At 42.6% G+C, this 15,368-nt stretch overlaps 1 protein-coding gene across 6 annotated transcripts in view; it reads left to right on the top strand.

Annotated features, from left to right (window-relative positions):
* LOC127488107 (olfactory receptor 7A17-like) overlaps positions 1 to 15,368 on the top strand; it is a 69,951-nt gene that overhangs the window by 20,837 nt on the left and 33,746 nt on the right. For 5 of the 6 annotated variants that reach the window (XM_070059517.1, XM_070059515.1, XM_070059513.1 and 2 more), the window contains one exon: positions 8,156 to 11,078. The gene's annotated coding sequence lies outside the window, so the exon portion shown is untranslated. The remainder of the gene's footprint in view (positions 1 to 8,155; positions 11,079 to 15,368) is intronic. The other variant, XM_070059516.1, reaches the window with a different exon arrangement.

Here is a 15,368-nt window from a genome sequence, read left to right as displayed (position 1 = left end):
TTATGGCCTAGTATGTGCTCAATCCTAGAGAAGGTTCCATGCACTGCTGAGAAGAATGTGAAGTCTGTAGATGTAGGATTCAAAGTTCTGTAGATATCTGTTAGATCCATTTGGGCAATAGTGTCGATTAAATCTGCTGTTTCCTTGTTGATCTTCTGTCCGGATGATCTGTCTATTTCTGAGAGTGGAGTATTGAAGTCCCCCAGTACTATTGTATTGGAATCTAAATCTCCCTTTAAGTCCCTTAACATATCTTTTAAATAGACCGGTGCCCTGTAATTAGGTGCATATACATTTATAATAGTTACATCTTCCTGTTGAATTGATCCCTTAATCATTATATAGTGCCCCTCTTTGTCTCTCTTAACAGTTTTTGTATTAAAGTTTATTTTGTCTGATATTAATATGGCTACACCTGCTTTTTTTGGTTTCTGTTGGCATGGAATATCTTTTTCCAACCTTTCACTTTTAGTCTGCATGCATATTTGTCAGAGAGATGTGTTTCTTGTAGGCAACAAATAGTTGGGTTGTGTCCCTTGAGCCAATCAGTCAATCGGTGTCTTTTAACTGAACAGTTCAGGCCATTAACGTTCAGTGTGACTATTGATAAGTGGTAACTTTGCCCTGCCATTTTCCCAGAGATATTTTCTAGTATATGCTTTGAGCTTCCCATGCTCTTTTACTGGTGGTTTTTCTTCCTTTACCTTCTTTCATATTGATGGCCATGTTTCTGTGTTTCTGAGTGTAGCACATCTTTAATTATCTTTTGCAGGGCCGGACAAGTGGCCACAAAGTCTTTCAATTTCTGTTTGCTATGAAAGGTCTTGATTTCACCTTCATTCACAAATGAGAGCTTGGCAGGATATAATATTCTGGGCTGGCAATTTTTCTCTCTTAGCACCTGTGCTATGTCTCACCATTCCCTCCTAGCCTGTAGTGTTTCTGATGAGAAGTCTGCTGTGAGTCTGATTGGAGATCCTCTGAGAGTAATCTGACGTTTCTCTCTTGCACATTTTAGGATCTTTTCTTTATGTTTCACTGTGGTGAGTTTAATTACCACGTGTCGTGGTGAGGATCTCTTTTGGTCATGTTTATTGGGGGTTCTATGAGCTTACTGTACTAGGATGTCTCTATCCTTCTCCAAGCCTGGAGAGTTCTCTGCTAGTATCTCACTCAAAAGGCCTTCTAATCCTTTCTCTCTCTCCATGCCTTCAGGAACTCCTAGAACTCGAATGTTGGTTTTTTTAATAGTATCCTGTAGATTCCCAACAATATTTTTTAGATTTCTAATTTCCTCTTCTTTTCTTTGGTTTGACTGTATGCTTTCCTGTGCTCTGTCTTCTAAGTCTGATATTCTCTCTTCTGCTTCACCCATTCTGTTTTTAAGGCTCTCTAATGTGTTTGTCATTTGATCTATTGAGCTCTTCATTTCATTTTGATTTCTCTTCACTATCACACTTTCCTGTTCTACTAGTTTCTGCGTTTCATTTTGATTCTTCCTTAAAATTTCATTTTCACGAGAGGGATTTTCAATCCTGTCCAGTAAGGATTTCTGTAGTTCAAGGATTTGCTTTTGAAAACTTCTAAATGTTCTTATCATAAATTTTTTGAAATCCGTATCTTGCATTTCTTCTATCTCATCATCTTCATAATCTTGGCTTGGGGTGTTTTGTTTATTTGGAGGCATCATAGTGTCATCGTTGATCTTGTTCCCTCAATTTCTGTGTTTGTTGCTTGGCAGAGTTAATTCTTCTTTCGTCACTGTGCGTTAGTTTTTTTTTATTTTTTTTTATTTTATACTATTTCTGTGTTAAGTGGACGGCCTGCTGTTGGAGGAGCCTTGGAGGCTTGATATGGGTGTGGCTTGAGAGCTCTGCTTGGTTCTTCCGGGTTACGGGTGTGCAAAGGTGACACCCTCAGGTTATGCGTGGTAAATCTCTCTCTCTCTCTTTATTTATTTATTTATTTATTTTATTCAGGAGGTAAGTAATACCGCACGGCTGAGCAGAATTGATGGTATTTAGCTTCCGATCTCTGGCTTCTACCCAAAGAGTCTGTGCAGGCTCTGTTTCTCCTGCAGACTCCCACTGGGTTGCCTAGGCTACTGAATTGTAGTGACTCAGTTCCTTAGCTCTCCCCTGTTGTTATGTAAATCCAGAGTGGGGGCCTACTCTTTGTCTCTTGCAAACCTTGCAAACTCTTGCAAACTCTTGCAAACCTTGCAACCTTGCAACCTTTGCAAGGTTGGCAGAGAGAGAAACCCCCCACCTTTTTTCCTTCTCTCCTGTAGTCAGTCTGGTGAACTTTCCCGCTCCCCTCTAGATTCTGACCACCGTTTCCCCGCCAATGTCTCGGGTTACTGAGCTCACCTCCCCTTCCAGCGCCAATGTGTGGACTCAGAGCCCTGGGTGTCCCTGCTCTCCCCGCTGGTGTCTGTGTAACATCCACTCCCCTTCCTGCACTGGCGCGCAGACCCTGCGGCTCCCGCGGCTCAGCTTCCATGCAGTGGGCGACCTTGTTCTCCCAGTAGGTCCTCTGAGTCACAGCCACTAGATCCAGGAGAGTTTCCTCTGCAGTTTTTTCCTGATTCTTTTTCTGAGGCTACCGTAACTCCACTTTTATTAAACTAAATTTTCCCAGACTATCGGTGCGCACCCTCACTTTCCGCCATCTTGGCTCCGCCCCTCTATAATAACTTTTCAAAAATTAAATTATCCAGCTAAGGGAGATGATTTGAGACTAGACCTAGTACAATCTGGTGATACTGTCACATAGGCATTACATTATGACTAAGAAACAGAGTGACAAATTATTTAAGGCTTGTGATTTCTGGATCAAAAATTCCCATTACTTCTGTTAAAGACATAAACTTTGAAGAAGGAACATGATTTATATATGATGCATTGATAATTACCAGAATCTCTTACTGGGAACACCAAAATAGCTGTCAAAACTGCTGTGCCTCTTCTACATCAGACCACAGTAACACCAGAAGGAGTGGTGGGGATCTCAATGGACCAACGGTTGTTGACCTGTGAGTGGTATATCTCAGAAGGGATATGGCCATCAGGGACAACCTGGGTTCCTCACAGAGGAAACCCATAAGGCAGAGGCTTGCCAAAAAACATTCCAAGGGAGGAGCAAATCCATACCCCTAAAAGGAAATGGGGCTCAGCCTGGTCTCTAGTCTTGCAGAATTGTTGGTTTTCAGATGGGTCGGCCACAATTGCTATAGGTGCTACGGAATGGACAGCACTAGCTGTAGGGACATCAGTCTGTCATCCTGAGAGAGCGGGTAAGACTGAATTGGCACAATACGCAGAACTGATAGCTGCAGTGTTGGCAGTGAGACATTCTGTAAAAAAAATGATAGACAGTTGGATTATTTACTGATGCACGAGCATTGTGCCAGTGTAATCAGACCACGAAAATGGAGAAAGATTATGAAATTAATGGTAAAGGTATTTGGTCCAATGATTACTGGCTAGACCTAGACTTGCTGAGAGTTCTTATAAGAGTGTATGTTACCCATGTCTTAGCACACCAAAATGGCAGTACTCTAGAGGAGATTACAATAAGTGGACAAACATATTAATTCAAGTTAAGTCATACAGTGTTCCCTCAGTTATAGGCAGACCAAAAAAAGGAAAGAGACTGTCTTCTACATTTATTTATTTATTTTTTAAGGATATGTTTTATTTTTATTTGAAAGAGTTACAGAGAGAGGGGGGGGGGGTCTTCCACAATAGCCAAAACTGCGCTGATCTGAAGCCAGGAGCCAGGAGCTTCTTCTGGGTCTCCCAAGAGGGTGCAGGGGTTCAAGGACTTGGGCCATCTTCTGTTGCTTTCCCAGGTCATAGCAGAGAGCTGGATTGTAAGTGGAGCAGCTGGGTCTCTAACCTGCACCCATAAGGGATGGTGATGCTCAGGCTAGGGCGTTAACCCACTGTGCCACAGCACCGGCCCCTGTCTTCTACATTTAAAGACTATAAGGTTTATACAGGTAAAGTTGGACTCATTCCAAAATTACGTATTAAGAAAATGTTAGGGCTGGTGTCGCAGCTCAGTAGGCTAATCTTCCTCCTGCAGCGCTGGCACACCAGGTTCTAGTCCCAATTGGGGCGCTGGATTCTGTCCCGGTTGCCCCTCTTCCAGTCCAGCTCTCTGCTGTGGCCTGGGAGTGAAGTGGAGGATGGACCATGTGCTTGGGTCCTGCACCGGCATGGGAGACCAGAAGGAAGCACCTGGCTCCTGGCTTCGGATCAGCATGGTACGCCAGCTGCAGTGTGCCGGCCACAGCAGCCATTGGAGGGTGAACCAACGGCAAAAGGAAGACCTTTCCCTCTGTCTCTCTTTCACTGTCCACTCTGCCTGTCAAAAAAAAGAAAAGAAAATGTTAGATTCCTATGAATGAACTGATAAGTGATGGAAGTGCATCATCTCACAGGATGTGCAGGTGTACAAAGCCGTTATCAATGCTTTCAAAAGCAGAATCAAAAAATGTTCTGATTTTATGGCAGAGAATACTGTTGAGATCTTGTGAAAAATGTGAACATTTTACAGATAAATTTAGATTTGGAGAAGCAAATGCTATTTAGACACCTGACATGTCTGACAGATTTAATTTTATGTGTCAGATTGATTTTATTGGCCCTAGGGACTTATTTTTTATTTTTATTGTTTTATTTAGTAAATATAAATTTCCAAAGTACAGTTTATGGATTACAATGGCTTCCCCCCCATAATTTCCCTCCCATTCCCACCCCTCCCATCTCCCACTCCCTCTCCCATTCCATTCACATCAAGATTCATTTTCAATTATCCTTATATACAGAAGATCGATTTAGTATATATTAAGTAAAGATTTCATCAATTTGCACCCACACAGAAACACAAAGTGTAAAATACTGTTTCAGTACTAGTTACAGCATTACTTCACATTGGACAACACACTAAGGACAGATCCCACATGAGAAGTAAGTACACAGTGACTCCTGTTGTTGATTTAGCAATTTGACACTCTTGTTTATGGCGTCAGTAATCTCCCTAGGCTCTAGTCATGAGTTGCCAAGGCTATGGAAGACTTTTGAGTTCACCGACTTCGATCTTATTCCGACAGGGTCATAGTCAAAGTGGAAGTTCTCTCCTCTCTTCAGAGAAAGGTACTTCCTTCTTTCATGGCCCCATTCTTTCCACTGGGATCTCACTCGCAGAGATCTTTCATTTAGGTCTTCCTTTTTTTTCCCAGAGTGTCTTGGCTTTCCATGCCTAAAATACTCTCATGGGCTCTTCAGCCAGATCCGAATGCCTTAAGGGCTGATTCAGAGGCCAGAGTATTATTTAGGCCATTCTATGAGTCTGCTGTGTATCCCGCTTTCCATGATGGATTGTTCTCTCCCTTTTTGGTTCTATCAGTTGTATTAGCAGACACTAGTCTTGTTTGTGTGATCCCTTTAACTCTTAGACCTATCCGTGTGATCAATTGTGAACTGAAATTGATCACTTGGACTAGTGAGATGGCATTGGTACATGCCACCTTGATGGGATTGTATTGGAATCCCCTGGCACATTTCTAACTCCACCATTTGGGGCAAGTCCGACTGAGCATGGACTTATACAAAATATGACTGTCCCATGGTGGATATCTATTCAGGGATAGAAATGACTGTGTCCTCCAAATATCCAGCTGCGTTAAGCATGTGAAACGCCATGTAACCTTGGTGTAGCCATCATGGATCACCAAAAATTGTTTTAAGTGTCCAGGAGTCACACTGAACTGCTAAAAGAATTCAATATATAATTGATCTTTTTTTTTGACAGTGAGAGTGGACAATGAGAGAGAGAGCAACAGAAATGTCTTCCTTTTGCTGTTGGTTCACCCTCCAATGGCCGCCATGTCCTGTGCGCTGCAGCTGGCGCATTGCGCTGATCCAAAGGCAGGAGCCAGGTGCTTCTTCTGGTCTCCCATGTGGGTGCAGGGCCCAAGCACTTGGGCCATCCTCCACTGCACTCCCAGGCCACAGCAGAGAGCTGGCCTGGAAGGGGGCAACTGGGACAGAATCCGGCGCCCCACCCGTTGACTAGAACCCGGTGTGCTGGCGCTGCAGGTGGAGGATTAGCCTAGTCAGCCGCACAGCTGGCCTATAATTGATCTTTTTGATATCCAATGGAGTTTTCATTTGACCTATAATCCAACTTCATCAGGTTTTATTGAAGGATTAAATGAGTAAAAGGAGAACTGCAGTTGATAGATATACAGCCTGGTCTGCAGCAAGCTTTAGACTTAGCCTATTTAACTTAAAGAGAAAGATTCCATAAACAATCACCTCATAGCTATTTAAACACTGCACTGAATATTGACGATTCTCCAAATACCACCAGAATCCCTAAATTACCTTATAAGGGGATAGCAAAAGATCACACAAGTAATCTGTCTTCCCAGGGGTTCTTAGGAGATGGACACGGGAACATTTATTGGACAGTTAAGAGGCATAGGAAAGCGCAGTTAGCCAAAATGACCCATCTCTAATTTTATTTTTCTTTTCTCTAAAATTGTTATGTTATTAGTTATGATTCTTATAACTAACTGTGCACCCTACCCTTTAAGAACATTTCTCTTCTGTCTTACCAGAGAGAACACTTTTACATTTAGACACCCACTTTAGCTGAAGATCTATAAGGCACTACAAGATTTACTTTTAGTGCTAGAAAATTATAACCTAAAAATACTCCACCAGTCAGATCCACTTAAACCTAAGTTTAACGATCACTTAAAACTAAGTTGGAGCAAGTTTTATACTTTTGGAAGCATAGCATGAGCTCAAGACGACTTAGTGCACTTGGCCTGCTCGGTGTGCTTGGTGGAACACACAGTGTTGTGCAGTGCCAGGATACTTGGGTGGCTCTCCTAAGAAAGACTGGGTGATGGCTTTCTTATCTGTGGTAGGCAATACACTTAACAAGATAACAATTTTACAACTTAGGTTTATAGAACATATCTCAATCCCTTAAGCAAAAAGAAACAAGTGTCTCACTAAAATATGGCAATATCAGCCTGATTTAAACCTTCACAACAATATTACAAGTGGGAAATGTGAAAAAGCAATAGTAACAGAGCCAGACTGAATAGCCAGCTATCATCCTAGTGCTACTGAACAGATTTATAGTGAAGAATCCACCTACCATGGTAAGTAATATGTACATCGAGGGAAATGTAGCCAGAGCTTCTGTGTCAGATTGGCTTGTTCCCTTTCTGTCCTTTCCTTTGTAGACTCTGAGCCCCTTCAGGTATTACTTTCTGTACCCACAACTCTGATATCGATATTGATCCTGATATATGTCATGCTGATCTTAATGGGTAATAATTACAGCTTTTGTCCAGACAGAAACTATAAACAAAATGTCAACGTCACGATCTCACATGCTTGTAGAATAATTAACAATTATACTTTGTGCCTGATGGAAACCTTCCTCTGGAACGACTGTATGGGAGTAGAACATTTGAGTGCTGGACCTGATTTCCTGAGACCAGCCACTGGACATCTTCCACAGGAAGCAGTGGAACAAATCCTTCCACGTAGTCATTACTTTGCACCAAACCTTAATCACAATATTTGTGCGAGTCTTGCTAAGATACTCTACTGTGAATTTGCATGTTTGACAAATTTTGTATATAAAAGACACAGAACTCACAATACATGTACAACATTGCCTGAGATATACTTATCTTTCCCACATCCTTCTGTGTTTCCATTGCTTTCTGAGATATTATAGTGTATAATCTACTTCTTCTGATTCTTCTTTCTTGCTTTCCTTACTACTATTGCCACCAAGCCACTTATAATTCATAAGGCAATCCCTAGAGCAAATCTTGAGTAGGGGAAAATGATAAAGGAAATAAAGATGCACTTCTGTGTCCTCCTGAAAATCCTCATGTACCATATGACATAAATGCTCCAACTTCCTCTCCAACAGACATTCAAATTCCAGAACTGGCAGAGCATATTCCAGAATATATATAATATATATGTAATATTTATATCTATATTTCTCATATATATTATATATTACATATATACACACACACACATTACACTATGCTGTGAACTTTGGCAGGTCTTATTGCTTATGTTCAAAATGACTGTCCTCGTTACAGGGACAAGCTCTGGACCTGAAGCAACTGATAATTGAGCCCTGCAGGAAGAGCCAGAAGCCCTTAACTGGTGCTGTGATGTGTAATAGGCAGTTTTACTATCTGAAACTGTTGAGAATCGGTGGCAATTCACCAGACACAAAAGAGTTTCTATAGATTATGTTGCCTGAAGATGTTATTCCATTGAAACTCTTATGCTGCCTATGTAACTATCTTCAGGTTTTTTTTCTAAATGCATCATCATTTTCCCCTGAAGAATTTTTGATGGTGTCCTGTGTTTCAGCAGCTGTGACTTGGGAGCAACACATCATGACAGCTCATCTTGGGCAGGTGGTGTCATGGAAAACAAGGTATTCACAGAGGCATGAGGCTGATGGATTGAGCATTGGAACTCATCCAACCAGCTTTGCCATCCCAGATCAAGAGCCACTGTGAGACAGGGAAAGAATTCCTGAAGACAAAATCTACTGTGCAAGACATTGAACAGCTACTCACTGTTTGTGGGATGGACATGGACAATTTCATGGTCTCATGGAACTGCCTAGAATGGGTGGCAGATTGCCAGATGCATATGGCTCAATTATAAGACTATGTAGACTGTGGCATTGCTCATCATGACGAGTTGATGACTCCTTTTAACAAGATAGGCAGAGACATTGTGTCATGCCAAATTTGCACATTGGTGCTTAGAATTGGTGGCAGATTGCCAGATGCATATGTCTTGTTAATAACAGACTATGTCGACTGCTTTTGTGTCACCACAATGAGTTGGAGACTCCTTTGGGCAAGACAGGCCTAGAGACATTATGTCATGCCAAATTAGGCACATTGGTGTCTATACCTCAGCTGGCAGTTTTGCAGTGGTGTGACTGGTGTCTTGACCAGAACATGGTAATGATAATCAGTGCTTCAACTGTTGATATCATTGTGATAACCAAGCTGAAATCATGGAACTCAATGATATTCTAAGATAATATATCTTTTTTTAAAGATTTATTTATTTGAAATTCATAGTTACACAGAGAGAGGAGAGGCTGAGAGAGAAAGAGAGGTCTTCCATCCGATGGTTCACTCCCCGATTTGCTGCAATGGCTGGAGCTGTGCCGATCCGAACCCAGGAGCCAGGAGCTTCTTTCCAGTCTCCCATGTGGGTGCAGGGGCCCAAGGACTTGGGCCATCTCCTACTGCTTTCCCAGGCTAGGACAGAGAGCTGGATTGGAAGAGGAGCAGCTGGGACTAGAACTGGCACCCATATGGGATGCTGGTGCTTCAGGCCAGGGTGTTAACCCACTGTGCCACAGCTCCGGTCCCTAAGATAATATATCTTGCAGTTTGGCCCAGCACTTTATAGAAGGGAGCCACATATTCCTTGTCATGCCTGGACAGTATACTACTCCTCATGAGAGTATCATGGCTGCCCTCAGACTCCTTGTGAAGCCTAAGATTGACAAAAAGAGGACCAACAAGCTCATCCTGCACCATCAGACTAATAAGGAGCTAGAGGTGTTGCTGATACACAACAGATCTTACCGTGTGAGATTGCTCACTGTTTCCTCCATGAACCACCAAGCCATCATGGAAAGAGCAGCCCAGCTGGCCATCAGTCACCAATCCCAATGCCAGTCGGAACAGTGAAGAAAATGGATAGCTCCTGTGCACATTTCATTTGTGTTTAAATAAAACCATTAAAACTGCAAAAAAAAAAACCTGCTGAAAGTAGCTGTTTGGTCCAGAAAGCTGAAAATTACAAATGACTAGTCCTTCATCAGTAACCAGCTGAATATGAAACAGTCTGTGGCTAAGTCTATGAACTACTTGGGTGCAGATAGAAACAGGAAGATTTCAAGGTTCTACAAGGTGCTGTGTGCATCTCCTTCCAAAAATCAGGGAGGAAAAAAAACTAAGAGGAAGTCCATGAATTTTTAAAGGTTATTTGTTTGAAGGGCAGAGTGACAGAGAAAAGATGCATTTTCACATGCAGCAAGAGAAACACCATATAAAAATGCAAAGCCTCTTGTTATCAGCAGCTGTGACCTCTTCAGAACCAACCAGTTCATTGTGTGACAAAGAGACATTGTTGGTGAAGTTTCTCCTGGTGTAGAAGACGGCAGGTGCATCTGGGTGTGAGCAGTGACTCCACTGACCTGGCCACACTTCTTCATGCTGTAGACGTCCTTTCCCAGCTGCTGCTTGCCAGTGTGGTCCTGCCATTCCTTACAGTATTTGGTGAAGGCCTTCCGAGCTTCTTGCCCATTCTTAACAGAAGCACCTTTTTTACTCATAGTGAATATGCTCAGTGAAGATGGTCTTGAAGATCCCGAGGCCTTGAGGGGTTTCCACATAGCCCCCAATGCCTCCAGACACCACTGGTGGTGTGTCCACAGTGACCCCAGCACCCACAACTTCCTTCTTGTGCACCTTGGATTCTGGATGAAAGTCCATGTGAATGTGGGCACTGCAGGCAAGACACTCAGTAAACTGAGAGGACAAACAAGAGCTTAACTCCCAGGAAATTCTGGTTGTAGGCTAGAGATGCAGGATGTGAGCCACCTGTCCCTGCACTGCCTGTATCAACTGAGTTTTCTCTGCAGAACAGCCCTTGGGACTCACAGGGCAGCTCTTGCACCACAGCTGAAGAGAGTGAAGAAACACACTTTCATGCAAAATCTCTATTTGCCACGTGTCACTGGGCAGCCCAGCCCTCCTGAAATGGTAGAGGTATTTACACTGTACAGAGACCTACAGGAGCTCCTTGAAGACATTCATCCATGCTGCGCTGGTGTCTCAGCTACCACCTGACTCTGCTGGGTTTCATGGACTTGTCTTCTCCAAATCTTAGAAGCTTGGTGTCTTCTGCTTTTGAAATGCTTCAACTTATCTTCCACCACAGACCTGAGTGTGAAGGATCAAATTGCAGCTGAGCCAGGTAAGGATTCCTTCATTGATTTTGTAATCTATAGGTTATTGCTTTCCTCCGGCTGGGCTATATACAGCTTTCCTTTCTAATCTCTAGCATATGCTTCTCATTTGAACTTACTTCGTTTATATCCTCCCAGAGTCACCATCCTGTTTTTCTCTTCCCTCGGATCATTGTTATACTTTTCTGGAGCCACTTCTCAATCTCTGCTCTATCTGTTCTTCCAGTACCATCATTTTGTTGCCAACTATGAGTTCTGGATGGCTGGTTTCAATGAACACTTCTGTTTTCCAGCATCGCAGATAAATACAGTGAATAATTATCAAGCAAGCAGAGTAAGAATACAACCTGTTTATCTGACATAGACTTGCTTGGACATCAGGTGACTTCACGGAAACATTCTCAGCTTCCACTCTCTCAGAGCCTTTCCTGTAGTAGTGAGTGGGCTCTCAGGCTCACCTAGATGGGTTCTCTCAGAAGAGCACCCCCACATGGACAAATGATTCCTCCCTGGATCTCTGATGATGGAGAGGGAAGCTTTAGAAGTCACACGACAGCAGGAAGGAGTACAGCAGTGGTTCCAGAGTCAGATCAAGACTCCAAAAGCAACCACTGTGTTTTGTCCAGGTCAGGGTTGTACACTTGATGGTCCACAGCAGAGGGTGGTATTTACAGCTCCCTGTCTCTGTTCATTAGTCACAGCTCCCTCTTGGTGTTCCAGCATCTGCACTCCTGATTTCCCTGAAGGGACACTGCTCTGGGCAGAAAAAAAATTTTATTCCCTGCTGATTCTCTATCCCCAAAAGACCAGGTAAGAAGTCAGGTGTGTACTTACCTGTCATTATTCTTTCTCTGTGAACTCCTCTGCCTCCTAGAGGTCAAATCTCCCACCAATTTATTTTCTAGAGTTAATGTTTTCTCTAGGGTGGAAGAACTTACCTTGTTAGTTGCCTGCAGCTTTCAAACATCTCTTGGGAACGCAGCTCCTGACATCTACAAAACTTCACATTTCCTTCCCTCTTCAAGAAGGGAAAACTATGGCAGACATTTGTTGTAGCCATTAAGATGCTGAGTGGATGCCCAAGACTCATACAAGGGGTCTGTTTTTTCAAGGCTAGGCTGCACTTTCAATCCAAGTTCTACTGATGCTCTCTGTGGGATGCAGGTGATAGCTCACATAGCTGGGTCGCTGGCACTCACATGGGAAAACCAGATAGTGGGTCCTGATCCACTTTCCCACTCCTGGCTGTCATGGGCCATTGGGGATCGAACCAGGGGATGGGAGATCTCCCTCTCTCTTGTTCTTAATGTTTGATAACAAATTAGCATTGACCAGTCCATATTAGCAAACATTTAAAAACCCTTTTCAAAAAAAAAAACTATTTCTCTGATGTAAAACATCATGGTATTTCTTAGCTTCATCACACTTTTGCCAGAAAATGGAATATTACAGCACACTTTAAGAACTGCCATTTATGCAGCTCCAGCCTTTGCAACCATCTGGGGAGTGAACCAGCAGATTGAAGACCTCTCTCTCTCTCTCTCTCCCTCTTCCTCTGCCTTTCTGTAACTCTGCCTTTCAAATAAATAAATAACCTTTTTCTTTAAGGGAAAGGGTTTATTGGGGAGAACCCAGCAGGCTGGAGAGAAGGGGTGAAGAAGGAAAAAAGAGAGAAGGACAGTGTAAAAGAGAGAGAGGAGAGGAGCTAGGGAGGCGAGAAGAGAGAGAGCTAAGAGAAGAGAGACGAGAGGGGAAGAGGAGAGGAGAGCAGAGAGCACAGAAGAGAGCGAGAGAGAAGCCAAGAGTGAGCAGAGAGACAGTGAGAGAGAGTGAGAAATAAATAAAGAACTACCTTAGCAAATGTTTGTCAATTAGAAGAGATGGGCTAATATATGTTTTTTGTTTGTTTTTAGTTGACACATAGTGTAGGGAGCCATTCACTGTCTAGATGCGCATATACATTGTGCTGTGTTCAAAGCAAACCCATCACCTTTGAGTCATTTCTTTGAGTTGGGAACATTCAGAATCCTCTCTTCTAGCTATTTGGAACACAGGGAGCACCATTGTTAACTGTGGTCACCCTACTGGGTGGTAGATGTCAGAGGTTCTCTTCTCATCCAACTGAAACGTTGAACGCACTAACCAACCTCTGCCATCACACCCTGCCACCTGCTCACCCTGATATTTGAGAACCACTATTCCACTGTCCACTTCTATGAAATCAACTTTCTGCTCACAAGTGTCATCACGTGGTAATTCTCCTCTGAGCTTGGCTTATTCACTTATTCTAATGATCTCTGGGTTCATCCGTGTTTTTCCAAAATGAGAGCACTGCATTCTGCTTTTTGGCTGAATACCATTCATTGTGCTGATGTGTCACATTTAAAAGCTTATCTGTTGATGTTTATTTGAAAGGCAGTGAGACAAAGAGAGACAGCAAAAGACAGATCTTCCATTCATTGGTTTACACCAAAATTACCACACAGGTGAGTGTGGGCCAGGATAAAGCCAGGAGCCCAGAACTCAAGCCAGGTGTCCCATGTGGACAGTGGAGACCCACAAAACCATGGGCCACAATCTGCTGCTCCTAAGATGTGCATTAGCAGGAAGTTGAATCTGAAGCACAGTGGGGATCAAACCCCATACTGTATGAAATGAAATGTGGGCCTCCTAGGAACTATCTCCACTGCTGGGACAATACACACCCCTTGGCATCCATCTTTGTCATCATCTGTGTTTCCCATTAAAAAAAGCACCCAAAATCTTTGAGAACAATTTACTTCCTTCCCCCATTTGATATAAATTTCCTACTCTGTCCTCTGTAGAGGGCTGTAACTGTCAATCAGAGCAGCTTTGGTTTCTTCCCCTTGTAAAGGTATGGTTTTGATGGAATTGTCAAATAAGGGAAGATTATGTTCCAGACCTGCTGCATGGAGAAAATCAAAGTTACCAAACTTTGTGGTCATGTGTGTATTTTTTTTCAAAGACTTATGTGTTTAGTTGAAATACAGATTTACAGAAAGGTTGAGATGAGAGAGAGAGAGAGAGAGAGAGACCTTCTGTCTGATGGTTTACTCCCCCAAAGGGCTGCAATAAACACTGCTGTGCAGAGCCAAAGCCAAAGCCAGAATTTCAGGGCTCCATCTAGGTCTCCCACATGGGTGCAAGGACCTAAGCACTAGGGCCAACTTCTGTTGCTCTCCCTGGTGCATTATTAGGGAGCTTGTTCTGAAGTTTAGCAGCCATGACTTGAATGGTGCTCATACAGGACGTTGGTGCCACACAGCTGCTTAATCTGCTACACAACATTGCCAGCCCCTAGATGTTCTGAGTGTTTCATGCTTTCAGATGAACTTACAATGTGTGTTATGTTCACATGTATGTTTATGTGAATACACATGATTAGCTGTAGTTTACATGGCACCAGGAAAGAATTGCACACACATAAATTAATCTCCATGCTTACAAAATTGATATACATTTGTGTGATGGCTAGTGATCCTGAGTGTTTTCTCGTGTGTTTTACTTTTGAATTTCCTCTCTTGAAAAACACCTGTTCAAGTCCTTTGCCCATTCCTTAATTGGATTGTTGTTTTGTTGTTGTTGAGTTTCTTGAGCAATTGGTAGATTCTGGTTATTAATCCTTTATCAGTTGCATAGTTTGCAAATATTTTCTTCCATTCTGTCAGATACCTCTTCACTTTGCTGAGTGTTTCTTTTGCAGTGCAGAAACATCTCAGCTTGATGTAATCCCATTTGTCAATTTTGGCTTTGATTGTCTATGCTTCTGGGGTATATTCCAAGAAGTCTTTGCCTATGCCAATGTCCTCCAGAGTTTCTCCAATGTTCTCTAGTAATTTGATGACATCATGTCATAGATTTAGGTCTTTGATCCATTTTGAGTGGATTTTTGTGTAAGGTGTAAGGTAGGGGTCTTGCTTTCAACTTCTGCAGGTGGAAATCCAGTTTTCCCAGCACGATTCATAGAAGAGACTGTCCTTGCTCAAGGGATTCCTTTTAGCTCCTTTGTCAAAGATAAGTTGGTTCTAGATATGTAGGTTGATTTCTGGTGTTTCTAATGTATTCCATTGATCTACACATCTTTTTTTGCTAGTATCAGGTTGTTTTGGTTATAACTGCCCTGTGGTATGTCTTGAAATTTGGTATTGTGATACCTCCAGCTTTGTTTTTGTTGTGTAATATTGCTTTAGCTACTCAAGGTCTCAAGTTTCCATATGAATTGCAGCATAATTTTTTCTATGCCTGAGAAGAATATCCTTGGTATTTTGATTGGCATC

The sequence above is a fragment of the Oryctolagus cuniculus genome, chromosome 16 (genome assembly GCF_964237555.1).
Source record: "Oryctolagus cuniculus chromosome 16, mOryCun1.1, whole genome shotgun sequence".
Taxonomy (NCBI): Eukaryota; Metazoa; Chordata; class Mammalia; order Lagomorpha; family Leporidae; genus Oryctolagus; species Oryctolagus cuniculus.
The sequence above is the reverse complement of the archived record's forward strand: the minus strand, read 5'-3'. Positions and strand labels throughout refer to the sequence as shown.